Raw genomic sequence first — 12,825 nt, forward strand, 5'->3', positions numbered from 1 at the left:
GTCCAGTCGTGGCCGACTCTGGGGTTGCAGCACTCATCTTGCTTTATTGGCCGAGGGAGCCGGTGTACAGCTTCCGGGTCATTTGGCCAGCATGACTAAGCCGCTTCTGGCAAACCAGAGCAGCGCACGGAAACGCTGTTTACCTTCCCGCTGGAGCGGTACCTATTTATCTACTTGCACTTTGACGTGCTTTCGAACTGCTAGGTGGGCAGGAGCAGGGACCGAGCAATGGGAGCTCACCCTGTCACGGGGATTTGAACCGCCGACCTTCTGATCAGCAAGTCCTAGGCTCTGTGGTTTAACCCACAGTGCCACCATGCACGTTTATTCAAAATCCAATTAAAACTATGCAGTTTGATTAATTCAACAAAACTGATGAACTTCATCCACTGATACCAGCTTTTGGAAGCCTGACAGTCATTTACACATCCATAATGCCTCCTGCCATCCTCTTGCCTCTGAGAACACCCTCATGTAATCTCATCCGCCTAACGGGGGCCATACAACCCACTTTGGGAACCACTGTGGTATCCCATGATTGGCCAACCCCACGGCTGACAGTGCAGTCATACACAGGTGTACTCAGAAGGGTGCCTGCCCACTAAGGGCTTATTCACACTCACCTTTTACCCCACTCTTTCCAGGCACTGGTCCACACTTAAAAGCTCCATACCTGAGTGTGTGTTTTTGCCCCAGAGCTTTCCCTGCAAAAATCCTCTCTTTAGCGCTCAGTCAGTTTGGGTTTCCCATGGGTTGCCATTTGCTCTGATTGAGCTTTAAAGAGTGGGTTTCCACAGGGAAAACTCTAGAGCAAAAACAGAGGCACTCGAACACAGAGTGCAGGCCATGCCTGGAAAGAGCAGAGGAGAGGTAAGTGTGAGTTCAATGAGACCTAATCCTAGGTAAGGGCACGGAAGGTGGCAGCCTAAGAAGTGTTGCTAGACTCCTTTCTTTCTTTTTCGTCTATATTATAATTTTATATAATTATAATTTTACTTTTCTGTATTAATTTTTGATTCTTTTTTTATCTACTTAATCTGTTTGATGACTGTAAATTTTGTTCTAATTGTTTGTGTATGCAACATAATTCAATTTTTAAAAATTCAATTAAAAAGTCATGAGGCAAAAAGAAAAAGAAGTGTTGCTAAAGCTCTCCTCCGTGAGCTTCTCTGGTCCTTTTCTAAAGCCATCTAAGCTACTGAGAGTCACCACATCTTGCTGCTACATAACTTTCTTATTATACTGAGAGGTACTTTAACCAGTCTGGCACTTTCATTCAGTGATCTCAGGACCTACTTTTATGAAAGAGGTAAACAAAAAAAAAAAAAAAACCACATTCCTCTCCATTAGACCTCTCACAGATATGAATTCTTGAACTTGTTTCTAGAATAAAAGACACCTCAAATCATCCTTGTGTGAGCCAAATACTGCAATCAGGCAAAAGGACCATGTAGTGACACTCAAAGAATTATCTCCTAGGAGGGGAAGGTGAATTTTAGGCAGGTAGATCTGAGATAGCAGACAGGGACAGCTGCAATTCTACGCAGGCACAGAACATAAGCAAGAACCTCAGAATCTGTTTTAAGCAAGCTACTAGTCCTTATGGCTGCAAAACTCCAGGGCCAGTATGTTTTCTAGTCATTACTGTTTAAAGCTGCAGTTCTCAGAGTTCCTTTGAAAGGTGGGCTAATTGTTGAACCTCGCTGGGAACTGTAGCTCTGAGAGGGGGAACAGGTGCCTCCTAATAAATCTCAGCATCCTTAACAAATCACAGTTCCCAGAATTATTTGAGGAAATCCATGGCTGTTAAGAGTGGCATAATAGGGCTTTAAAATGAAGGTGAGGATGTGGCCTTTGTCTTTCTTGCTTCAGGTCTTATGTGCAGCAGGAAAACATTCAATCAAAAAAGGTCAAACTCCCTCAGAATTGCACACCCATTCAGGGCACATGCTACTCCAGCAAACACCATGCCCCTCTGCCTGATTGCTAAGCAACACCTCTACCCACCCCGCTCTTGCCTAGTTGACTTTAGAATTAACCCTTAAATTACAAACTGGATGATCCCTGCTGTTGCACTTCCAGCAGGCACTGCCCATCCTTGGTGCAGAATATTATTTTACTTTCTTCATATATACTTTGTCTCTGCAAGTTCTGTATTATTTTATTAATACTATTGCCTGGTACGAGTTTGTCATGGCCTTTGGCTAAAAAAAATAAGAAGTGTGATGGCCTGGGATTCAGACTCAGAGGCTGAACCTGAGGAATCCCAGCCTGCACAGGAGTCCCCGCCTCCAGAACCAGCTGAGCCAGGGCTGGGGCTTGAGCCTGTGCTGGATCCTCAGGTGCAGGCACCAGCTGAGTCTGCTTTGGCCCCTGAGGTGATGGAGGACCCATTGCCTGCAGGGGCTCCACTCTCAGCCCCATCAGGGGGAAAGGAGGTTGCCTCTGGGTCCTGTAACCCTCCAGCCTCTCCTGAGCTGCAGAGGCTCAGGGCAGAGAGGCGGAGGGAACTGAGTTTCTGCAGGAGGAGTGCTCACCTCCAGGCCAGGAGAGGCGAGTCACCTGTGGACCGGGGCCGCCCTATGCCTCGGGGCAGATAAAAGCCAGTCAGCCCCAGTCCCAGGTTGCGGGAGCAATGTTGTTGCTAGCCTGTTCCTCCCTGCACCCGGTCCTGTTCTTCTGCCAGAGTTCCTGAACCCACCCGACTCCCCGCCTTGGACCCAGCTACAGCTTTGACGGACAGCCTCCATACCGCACCTTCGACCTCAGACTGGACTCGGACCTCACCTCTCGGTTAGCCCCCGGGACCAGCACAATAAGCTTGTGAACTTGAATTAAAACAACAACAACAAAATTGTCTAACACACAAAACATACAGCCCTGAAATTCAGATCTCCACTTCAGCAGACAGACAGACAGACAGACAGACAGACAGACAGACAGGCAATGCTGCCTTCCTGTCACTTGCTGGCGTTTCCTTTGCCGAAGGACCAAATGGTGAAAAATTGAGGCGTCCTTGTTTATTGGAACCCACAAAGTGCAGCTGGGAGATAGGAGGAAGAAGGTCAGTGAAACTCTTCCCTGCCATTCAAAGCGGGAGGGATTAAACTGCAATTTTGTTTCAAAACAAAACGGGGAAAGTGTTGGGAGAACAGCGGGGAAACCCAAGATGGATAAAGGCTGCCAGCCCCTGCGGCTGCTTCCCTTGCCTAATTGTGAGCTTGCCCAAAGCTGCCAGGTAGAGGCTGACCTTCCAGCCTAAGTCCTTGCAGGATTAATTCCATCTCTGGGCACCTTGCAGAGAGACATTTACCTCCACAGCCTGAGAAGTCATCAACAGGGCAGCAATTGGGTCTGTCTGTGGGGGAAGGAAAGTCAGGAAAAGGTTATCAATGTGTTCTTGCCTGCGGAAAGAGAGGGGAGGGTCATTCAAAGCAGGTGATGGAGAAGGCTTCCAGCACCATCCTGGAAGAGGCACCCTTCTCCCCAGAAGGCTAGTTCTTGGCTCCATGATTCCTGGACCAGAGGCAGCCTGCTGCTCTTTGCATTTAAAGGAGTTGAATCTGGACCTTCTTTCCTAGGCTCACTGATGCCGACAGGCAAAGCCCTTTTTTATTTACACAGGTGTTTGGCCTGATGGACTGCTTTGTTCAGCTCTGCTGCTTGGTGTTTTATTCTGTATTTCTCTTTTAATTATGCTTTTTAACAAGCTGCCATTTTTATCTGCTCTTATATGATTTTATCTTCATATTGCTTACTTGTTTGTGAATTGGTTGCTGTGGTGTGTGTTTTTATTGCGGATTTTATTGTTGTTAGCCACCTTGGGCGTTCTTTTTTATGGAAAGGAAAGGTATAGATGCATTAAATAAGCAAACGGCATAGACAAGGTACTTTTTGCAAATATTGATTTGTAGGCCTGCAACATCTGCTTGAGCAGAAGGGACTGGGGTGGGGGCCAACGCTGGTGCCCCGTCCCATGAGTCGCAGTGCGATTCACAAGATTCCCTCTGGATTAATCAATCACAATTCTACGGTACAGGGACGCAAACGTGTTTGAGCCAATCCCAGGTCCTCTTCTGTATTTCCCAGAATCCCTTTCTGCCCTGCTACTAGCACGTGGAGGGCGCCAGCATCAACTCTGTCACTGAGGAATGAAACCGGGAAGGAAACGTGGGGAGGCGGAGAGAGAGAAATAGAAGAAAGGGTCACTGAACCTTAAATGCCTGTCCCACTGGGCTGGGACTGGAATCAAGGTAATAAACATCTCCTCCTGCGAGCGACGTGACAGCCAACACAGAGAAAAACCACTCATACTGTGCAGTGCCCAGGCTGGCTGGCTGAGCAGACTGAGAAACTGCACACACACACACACACAAATATCCCTACGCCTGCATGGCAACAGAAGGGCAGAGAAGAAAGGGTTTTCCTAGAAAGAAACCAACCCATTGCAGACCCTTCTGACCCTCCTACCACAGCAGGGTGCTGGCAGAAGGAACAGGAGGAGGGCAGCTGTAGAGAGCAGACTTGGCCACCCTCTATTTTTTTGAACACTCATCCTGGTTCGTTTGGACAAAGCTTTAGGGACCATTCATTCTGATTTATTTGCAGGACAGTTCTCGGACAATGAGTATTCATCTATTTCTGCACCTTCCCATTCATCATTTTCACATCACACACTTTTCAATGCCTCTCTCTTTTACACAAATTTTATGGTGCACACATAGCGGGCACACACTCCAGAAAACCAATCCTTTACCCTTCCAAAATTAAGAAATATCCCTTGAGGGGGGAACACTTTATTTGAGTTTGACACTTTATTCGGAGGTTGTGTCTCTTAAAACGTGTGTGTGTATTCTCATAAAACAAAAAAGTGTGTTTTTTATATTTCAGAACTTGTGTTCTTTCTGTGCAGATATGTGCAGACACAAACAATCAATGAATTGATTTACAACTCACAAAATTCATTGACTAATATTTCCTTAATTTGGTGCTGGGCGTCAGTATTTTTTGGGAGGGATTTAGCTGCATACTGGAAATTTAGGTTTGCACAATTAAAATGAATTAAAGCATTTGGTCACTCTGGCACAGCAAATCAATTTTTTAAAAAGCAGAGAGCTGTACACAATGTTAGCCCTAAGAGTGGAACTTAGTTGGGTACTACCAACACTTTTTGCAGTTAAGAAAACGTGTGGAATGAATGAACAATTAACAGGGGGAAGCATAACCTTATTGAGAGACAGTGTGGCGTAGTGGTCAGCATGTCAAACTAGGACCTGGGAAGCCAGGGTTCGAATCTCCATTTAGCCATAAAGCTGAAGGGGTAACCTTGGGTCAGTTGCTGCCTCTCAGCCTAACCTACCTCACAGGGTTGTTGTGGGGATAAAATGGGAAGGAAGAGAACTACGTATCACCACCTTGAGCTCCTTGAAGAATAAAATAAACAGCCTGCAAACAAATCAGGAAGTGGAATGCAAATGCTTGACAAAGGCCAGACATGGTCTCCCCTCCATGCAGGCTCTGTGCAAGCAAATCAGGATGGATGATCCATAAACAGAAGCTCCAGTTTACACCGATGCCTCTCTGCGTCTCTCTGGCTGTGGTCTCGGGGGCCTTGTGAGGTAAGCCAGGAGCAAAAGATGCCGCTTGGGGTCCGGAGAAAGTGGTCCGATGCTGCCACCTACTGGCTGGCCCAGCTAATTCACCGCCCCACCCCCCACCCCGGCTCTAATTAGCCCCTTGGATCATCAATCAGCTGACAAGTTGTCAGCCCTGCGCTCCCAGAAGGGGACCCTGGAGGGCTTTTCGAATTGACTCTGATTACAAGGGGCACTTTGCCTTTCTGCCTGTTTTGTGTCTTCAGTTTTGCTTTGCCTTGGCTGCCACCACGGCTAATAGATTTACATGGGGGTTGCAAAACGACATTGCATGGAGACCTGGGTAACGCCTGTTGCCTGGGAAATCCTGTAAAAAGCTTTGGAACTCTGAAACCATGTCAGTGGGCTTGTGCACACTTCGGTTTTCCCTGCGCCTAGAATGTACAGTTACAAGCACTTTTCCACTCGTCCCATGTTTTCGAGGCATGCGTCTGAGCGGTGATGCTTTCCCCAATACTTTCCCCAAGGGAACCCACTATTCAGTACTCTATTGGAGCAAATGTCAATCCGGAGAAAACCCAATGGACATTTGCTCCGATTCAGCAGGAAAGATCAGGTTTTCCAAGGGAGAAGGGGTGGGGAAAGTGGAAGTGTGGGTGGGCCCTGTCTCAGTTCTCTGCAAGGTCCAGTCCACAGTGAGAGAGAGAGAGAGAGAGAGAGAGAGAGAGGGAGGGAGAGAGAGAGAGAGATTGGCTTCTCTATCAACTTTCTCAAGGCCAAGCAAAATTTTATAAACTTCGTTCACCTTTTACTCGGCCTTTTCTTTAAACCAGGGTTTCCCAAACTTGGGTCTCCTCCAGCTGTTTTTGAACTACAACTCCCATCCTCCCTAGCTAGCAGGACCAGTGGTCAAGGATGGTGGGAACTAAAGTTTGGGAAACCCTGCTCTAAACTATAAATCCCACACACTGCAATCTTTCTTCATGGGAGAGGTGCTCCATTTTGGTTGCCCCTTTCTGAAACTTTTCCTGCTCTACAATATCCTTTTTGAGGTGAGGCAACAATATTTCAAATGGGGTTGCACCATAGATTTGTATAACAGCTTTATGATATTCGCAGTTGTATTTTCAGCCTCCTTGGATGGAGTTAGTCCAGGGCCTGAGGGTAGTTCACTCATCAGATCAGATTCATTTATTTGTATCTAGTCATCAGACCATCACAAAACAATAGCACTGGTGTAAAACAAGATAGCATCAATAGATATTAGCTCAGACTCAAATAAAACAGTAGACAACAAAATAATTTTGAAGCACTGGCTTTTTTTCATCCTGGCAGACCTCACCACGCCCCTTTAAAAAACATGTCCCTCTTTTAACAAATATTAAAATAAAAGACTAAAATAGAAATGAAATTAATTTAAAACAAGTCTGCATTAAATTGTGTGAAAGCTAAATGCATACTTTTATAAACTTCTTTCATGTTGCCTCTTGTTGCCTTTTCTTTAAACTAAAAAGTTTCCATTGTGCATCAATGATTTTTCCAGAAATTTGTACTGGCCTTAAGTACACCTTCAGCAGATTATTTTGCTGATGCTGCATATATCATACAGGAAGCCAAATTGTGAATTATATTGTTATAGCTGTTGGAACATCTCTTCCATATCCAAGATAGTAGAAACCTACTTTGAATTTCTGCTTTGGATCTTGTGGTGCCTCTTCTTAATAATATAATATTAATTTATTATTTATACCCTGCCAATACTTGGACCTCATACTCAAAAATGCTCTTTGTGGTTGAATTATCATTTTATTTTATTTTTTGTTTAAGTTTAAAAGATAGAAACCTCATTTACAGGAACAGAGAGGCAGCCCCCAGATTTCCTTGCAAAGGAATCTACCACTGTCTGGAATCTGGTGGGTTCATGATCTGGCCTGAGTCCTGATCTGCCCAGTTCAAATCAGGTGAGTCCACTTAGGAATTTGAGTTTGTTGGATTACTGGTAGTAGGAACCTAAGGGATGCAGGTGGCACTGTGGTCTAAACCACTGAGGCTCTTGGACTTGCTGATCAGAAGGTCAACGGTTCGAATCCCTGTGATGGGGTGAGCTCCCGTTGCTCTGTCCCAGCTCTTGCCAACCTAGCAGTTCAAAAGCATGCTAGGGCAAGTAGGTAAATAGGTACCACTGTGGTGGGAAGGTAAACAGCATTTTCATGCGCTCTTGCTTCCATCACAGTGTCCCATGCACCAGAAGCGGTTTAGTGATACTGACCACATTACCTAGAAAGCTGTTTGGACAAACTCCGGCTCCCTCGGCCTGAAAGTGAGATGAACGCCGCAACCCCATAGTTGCCTTTGACTGGACTTAGCGGTCCAGGGGTCCTTTACCTTTTTTACCTTTTTAGTAGCAACCTATAACTGGTATAGGTTAAGTCCTGTTCGCATCCTGGTTCTAGCGAAGGAGCTCCTTGTCACCATGTGCAGGAGGGGAAAGCAAAGCACTCACGGTAATGAAGTATCTTCTGCTGATGCCTTTTAATTCCCCAAATGATTAATTTTCAGTGGATTAGAATCAGGATGGCTATTTAATTAACAGGAATGTCAAGCTTACTTATGAGTCATTTTAAAAGCCCTAGTGATTGACATATTAATATGTAAGAAATCAATTAGTGTGTCTCCTCCTGCATACGCACACCTTTCTCACTAAGACTCCTCCCCCCCCCCCCCCAGTTTAGAAGGAAGAGGAAAAGAAGTGCAGGTTTAGAATGAAGGCAGCCTCTGGATAGATTGGCGCCCTTGCTCAGCAGATCTCTGATATAGGGCTCATGCATCACCACCACTTCATTTGTGGCAGCTGTGTGAATCTGATGGAGACCAGCAAAGACTCGTGGCTTCGTAACCTGATGGGGTCCATTGTTGATGCTACCCGCTTGGGATCATGGGAGAAAAAGCTTCAGGGTTTTGCGAAACATTTTTACATTTAGGGGAAATTCCTAGGCATAAATTAAGTACTCTTTAACAATAAATAAATAGATAAATTCTTATTATTATTATTTCTTATTCTTATTCTTATTCTTATTCTTTGGTGATCATTCATAGCTGAGTAAGATTGTCTTCCAAAACAGGTTTTTAACAATGAGTCTGTAAGTGACTGTGGAGGCCAATTCTGGATCCACACATCCTTCCACAGTGGGGACATATGTGCCTGGGTGGGAGTTGATCATGGTGAGGGTTTGCCAAGTGTGTCTTCCTCTTAGCACATTTCTCCTTTTTGTCCTGAGTTCGAGCGTCTTCAAAGCTCATGACACCTTTGGTAAAGGCTGCTCTCCAATTGGAGCGCTCACAGGCCAGTGTTTCCCAGTTGTCAATGTTTATAGATAAAGAAATAGTAGTTAGCTAGTATACACACACACACACATACACACACACATCATACCTTATATACTTATTTAAAATATGTTTAGCCCACCCTTCATCACATAGGGATACCAGAGCTGGGTACAACCAGAAAATCATAAAACAGTTCCCAGTTGCAAGCCAAAACAACCCAAAAGCAAGAGCAATGCGGGGGGGAGAAGGGGAGAGGGGGAAGAGAGAGAGAGTCTCTCCCTGCTGGGGAATGCAGGTTTTGAGCTGGTGCCTAAAGGTCATCCATTTTTCAAAGCTGGGGGCTTTCCATAGTCAGGGAGCCACTGCAGAGCACACCTTTTCCCTGGTTGTGGCATAGCACATCTCCCTTGGATGCAGGTCAGCCAGAAGAGCCCCTGCTGCCCTCATTCATATGCACAGGAGGTGACAATCCTTCAATCCCAAAGTCGTCTAGCACGTTGAAAGTTCACCTAGCAAACAAATCTGAATCGTGGAAATCTGCTTTCCAGAATTTCCCCTACCAAATAATTTCTGCTTCAAAAGCCCGTGTTTGATCTCCCATAGAGCTGTGACATGATTTATCCTGGTTTTAACACATAATACTTGGCACCACACGGCATAGCAGGTGCATGAATGGAAGATAGATGAGACTTCCCTGCCGATTTAATACATCAAAGCTGAGAATGACACAAACCGTCTGAAGCAGCTGCCGAGTGACATGACAAAGCCACACAGTTTAGCCCGGCTCTGGGAGTTTGCAGCTTTGTTAGAAAGAAAAGTAAGAATAATTGCCACCATTGCCAGAGACGCTGGGTGCTTCCTCCATAGGCTGCATGGGTTGAGAAGGAGGCTGGTGAAAATGGACAAGGAAGGGAGAGGTGTGATGGACACCCCGCGGAATGATCTCTCTTAACCTTGGAAGCAAACCCCTTGGAAAACATGCACATCTCTCTGCAAGACATCCGCTTAAGTACTTGCCATCTGTTTGCTCACATGAATTGCTTTCCCTACTCTGAAGAAGCTTGTTTAGGACTGTTTGCATGTTCTGTCCCTGAGAGGTTTGCAAATGAGATGAGATGCCGCTTGGGTCTGTTTGCACAGCAGCTGTGCGTCTTGGCAACCGAGATGGCAAGAAGGGGACTGGGCTGCTGTGGGCTGCTGGTCCTTACCTCCTGGACCGAAGGGCAGGTTGTCTTCATTCCTCATCCTTCAAAGTAGACTGGTGTGCCAATTGACAAAGGCCATGCCCTAGATTCTCGCAAGGCTGCCTTTGAAGAGTCTTCGGAAATTGCAGCTGGTCCATGTGAATATTGATGGGTGCTCATCTAAAGGGTCTACAAGGGCTGCACTGGCTACCCTTTTGCTACCAGGCACAATACATACTCTTGGTGATAATGGCCTTCAAAGCCCTCAATTGCTTAGGTTCAGAATGACCACCTTCTTCCGTACTTTCATTCTGACACAGAAGCCCCACATCTCATCTATATAATTAGCCCAGCTGAAGGCAACTTACAGTGGGTGCCAGTGTGACCCTTCCTTCATCCAAGTCATTTATAAAGATATTGAATAACAACGGGCTCAGAACAGAACCCTGAGGCACTTGTCACTTTTTCCCAGGGTGATGAGGGATCATTAGTGAGCACTCCTTGGGTTCAGTTAGTCAACCAGCTACAAATCCACCTGACAATAACCTTGTCCAGTACATATTTTACCAGCTTCCCTGCAATAATATCATAGGGGACTTTGTCAATAGCCTTAAGGAAATCAAGATACACTATGTCTACAGCATTCCCCTGATCCACCAAGCTTATAACTGTATTTTAAAAAGAAATGAGATTGGTCTGGCATGACTTGTTTTTGATAAACCTGTCCTGGATTTTAGTAATCACAGTCTCCCTTTCTACATCAACCATTTAATGATCTGTTTTAAGACCTTTCCACCTATTGATGTCAAGTCAGTAGTTACCTGGGTCATCTTTTTTTCCCCTTTTTGAAGATGGGGGGACAACATTTGCCCACCTCCAGCTTGCAGGGACCTCAACTGTTCTCCAAGAATTCTTAAAGATTATTGACAGATTATAGATGCTGTCATTATACACCTTTAGGTGCCAGGCAAAAATGTTCCTCATCAACCAAGCCTTTGGCTGATTAACACTTTTAAATGTGTTTGTGGGAGAAAGGAGGGGTGCGGGAATGGAAGTTTATTGGTTTGAGGGCTTTGTTCTTACTTTTATCATGTATTTTGTGTTTTTATATTGTATTTTATGTTGTGAACCACCCTGAAATCTAAGTATGAAGGGCAATATACAAATTTGATAAATAAATAAATAAATAAAATATTCAACACTTCTGTTTTAATTTGCTGCAATGGTTTCTGTATTTATAATAGCTTTTCCGAGAGTGCTGAGAGGTAACAGCCACACACCGGGGTTCCTACATCCACAGGAAAACAGGTGGGTGGAGGGTTAGTATCTCAGCCTCTCTTTTTGTGGCCACGGTGGCTTGGTCCTCTTATCTAGGAAAAGGGGAGGAGGCATTGCATTCAGAAGATCCCAGTTTCAATGTCTGAAAGGCTCAGGTTTCAGGGGAAGGTAAAGACCTCTCTCTACCTGAGACCCTGCAGAATGCCAGTAGGATACCATGTGCCCAACAAAGGTCATTGATCAAGGTGACTAGGCAGTATCAGTTCAAAAGCAGGACGTGGAGCCAAGTCAAAATGAGAGCAGAAACTCTGCTTCTTCCAAGCATGTCTGAAGTTCTTGAGAATCTTTAGCCCAAAAAGGAGGTATTCGTGACAGGGCAATAGTTATCCAATACATCCAGGTTCAGGCCCTCTTGAGGAAAGGTCACACTTAGCACCTCCTTTAAGGTTACAGGCACCTGCCCCAGCTTCAAAGCATCTTTCTATCTATGCTTTCAAGGTGAATATCGGGGAGAATTATGCAAAACGCTTACATGAAGCTTGCTAACAATGATGTCTGACTGAGATATTCAAAGTGTTCATCATCTATGGTCCCCCCCACGCCCACCCCAATTTCCAGTGTGCTGGGCTCACCACCCAAATTGCTAGCTTGAAATATGTGCTCACTGTCTCTCTCTTTCTCTCTTTCAGCTGAAGAATGAGCAAGAACTGAAGGGTTAAGTCAGCGACTGTTTCACAGCTCAGGCTGCAGGGCACTGGGAATCCAGGCGCTGATTGCTTAAATTGTAGATTGCCTCTTGACATTAATTACTATGTAAATCCAACAGATTAACATTGTTGGATGATGAGTGACAAGTTTCACTTGGAGCTCGTGTTCTCAGGTGTTTGGCTGCTATGGAAGTTGCCATGGCAATCTTCTCACTTGGAAAGAAAAAAAAGATACTGGTAGCCAGCATCCCAGGCTGCACACAGAGGCATTGTCTGGCTGCCAAAGCACACAGTGCAAGGTGGTTGATGGTGCCAAGACCCCAGGGTCTCCCCTCTGCTTCCCCAGAGATCCCATTTTTGAAGGTCCCTTGCTCCATAGCTGTCAATGTTTCCTTTTTTTAAGGGAAATTCCCTTATTCTGAATAGGATTCCACGCAAGAAAAGGGAAAAGTTGACAGCTATGCTCTTCCTCCCTCTCCTTCCCATCTCATCATCTGTAGATCAGAAGGTAAGGACATTGTTAGCTATAATATTTTTCACCTTCAGAACCATGGAGAGCAAATCCACCACACCACATCATCAGTGAAAGTCCCCTCTCTTGATAGGATTTCAGGGAGACTGGCAGTTGCATAACCATTTTCCCTTATTGCGTCAATCTGCGAAAAGGCCTCTCTTGGCTTCCATGGGGCATGGCATGGTGACCACCTTCACTTTGGGTATTGAAACCACCGCGCC

At 45.4% G+C, this 12,825-nt stretch overlaps 1 long non-coding RNA gene across 1 annotated transcript in view; it reads right to left on the minus strand.

The window, feature by feature from the left end:
• The window catches only part of LOC310767883, a 936,392-nt gene that overhangs the window by 248,324 nt on the left and 675,243 nt on the right, over positions 1-12,825 (minus strand). The window lies entirely within an intron of this gene.

The sequence above is a fragment of the Podarcis filfolensis genome, assembly GCF_964270895.1.
Source record: "Podarcis filfolensis genome assembly, chromosome: 8".
Taxonomy (NCBI): Eukaryota; Metazoa; Chordata; class Lepidosauria; order Squamata; family Lacertidae; genus Podarcis; species Podarcis filfolensis.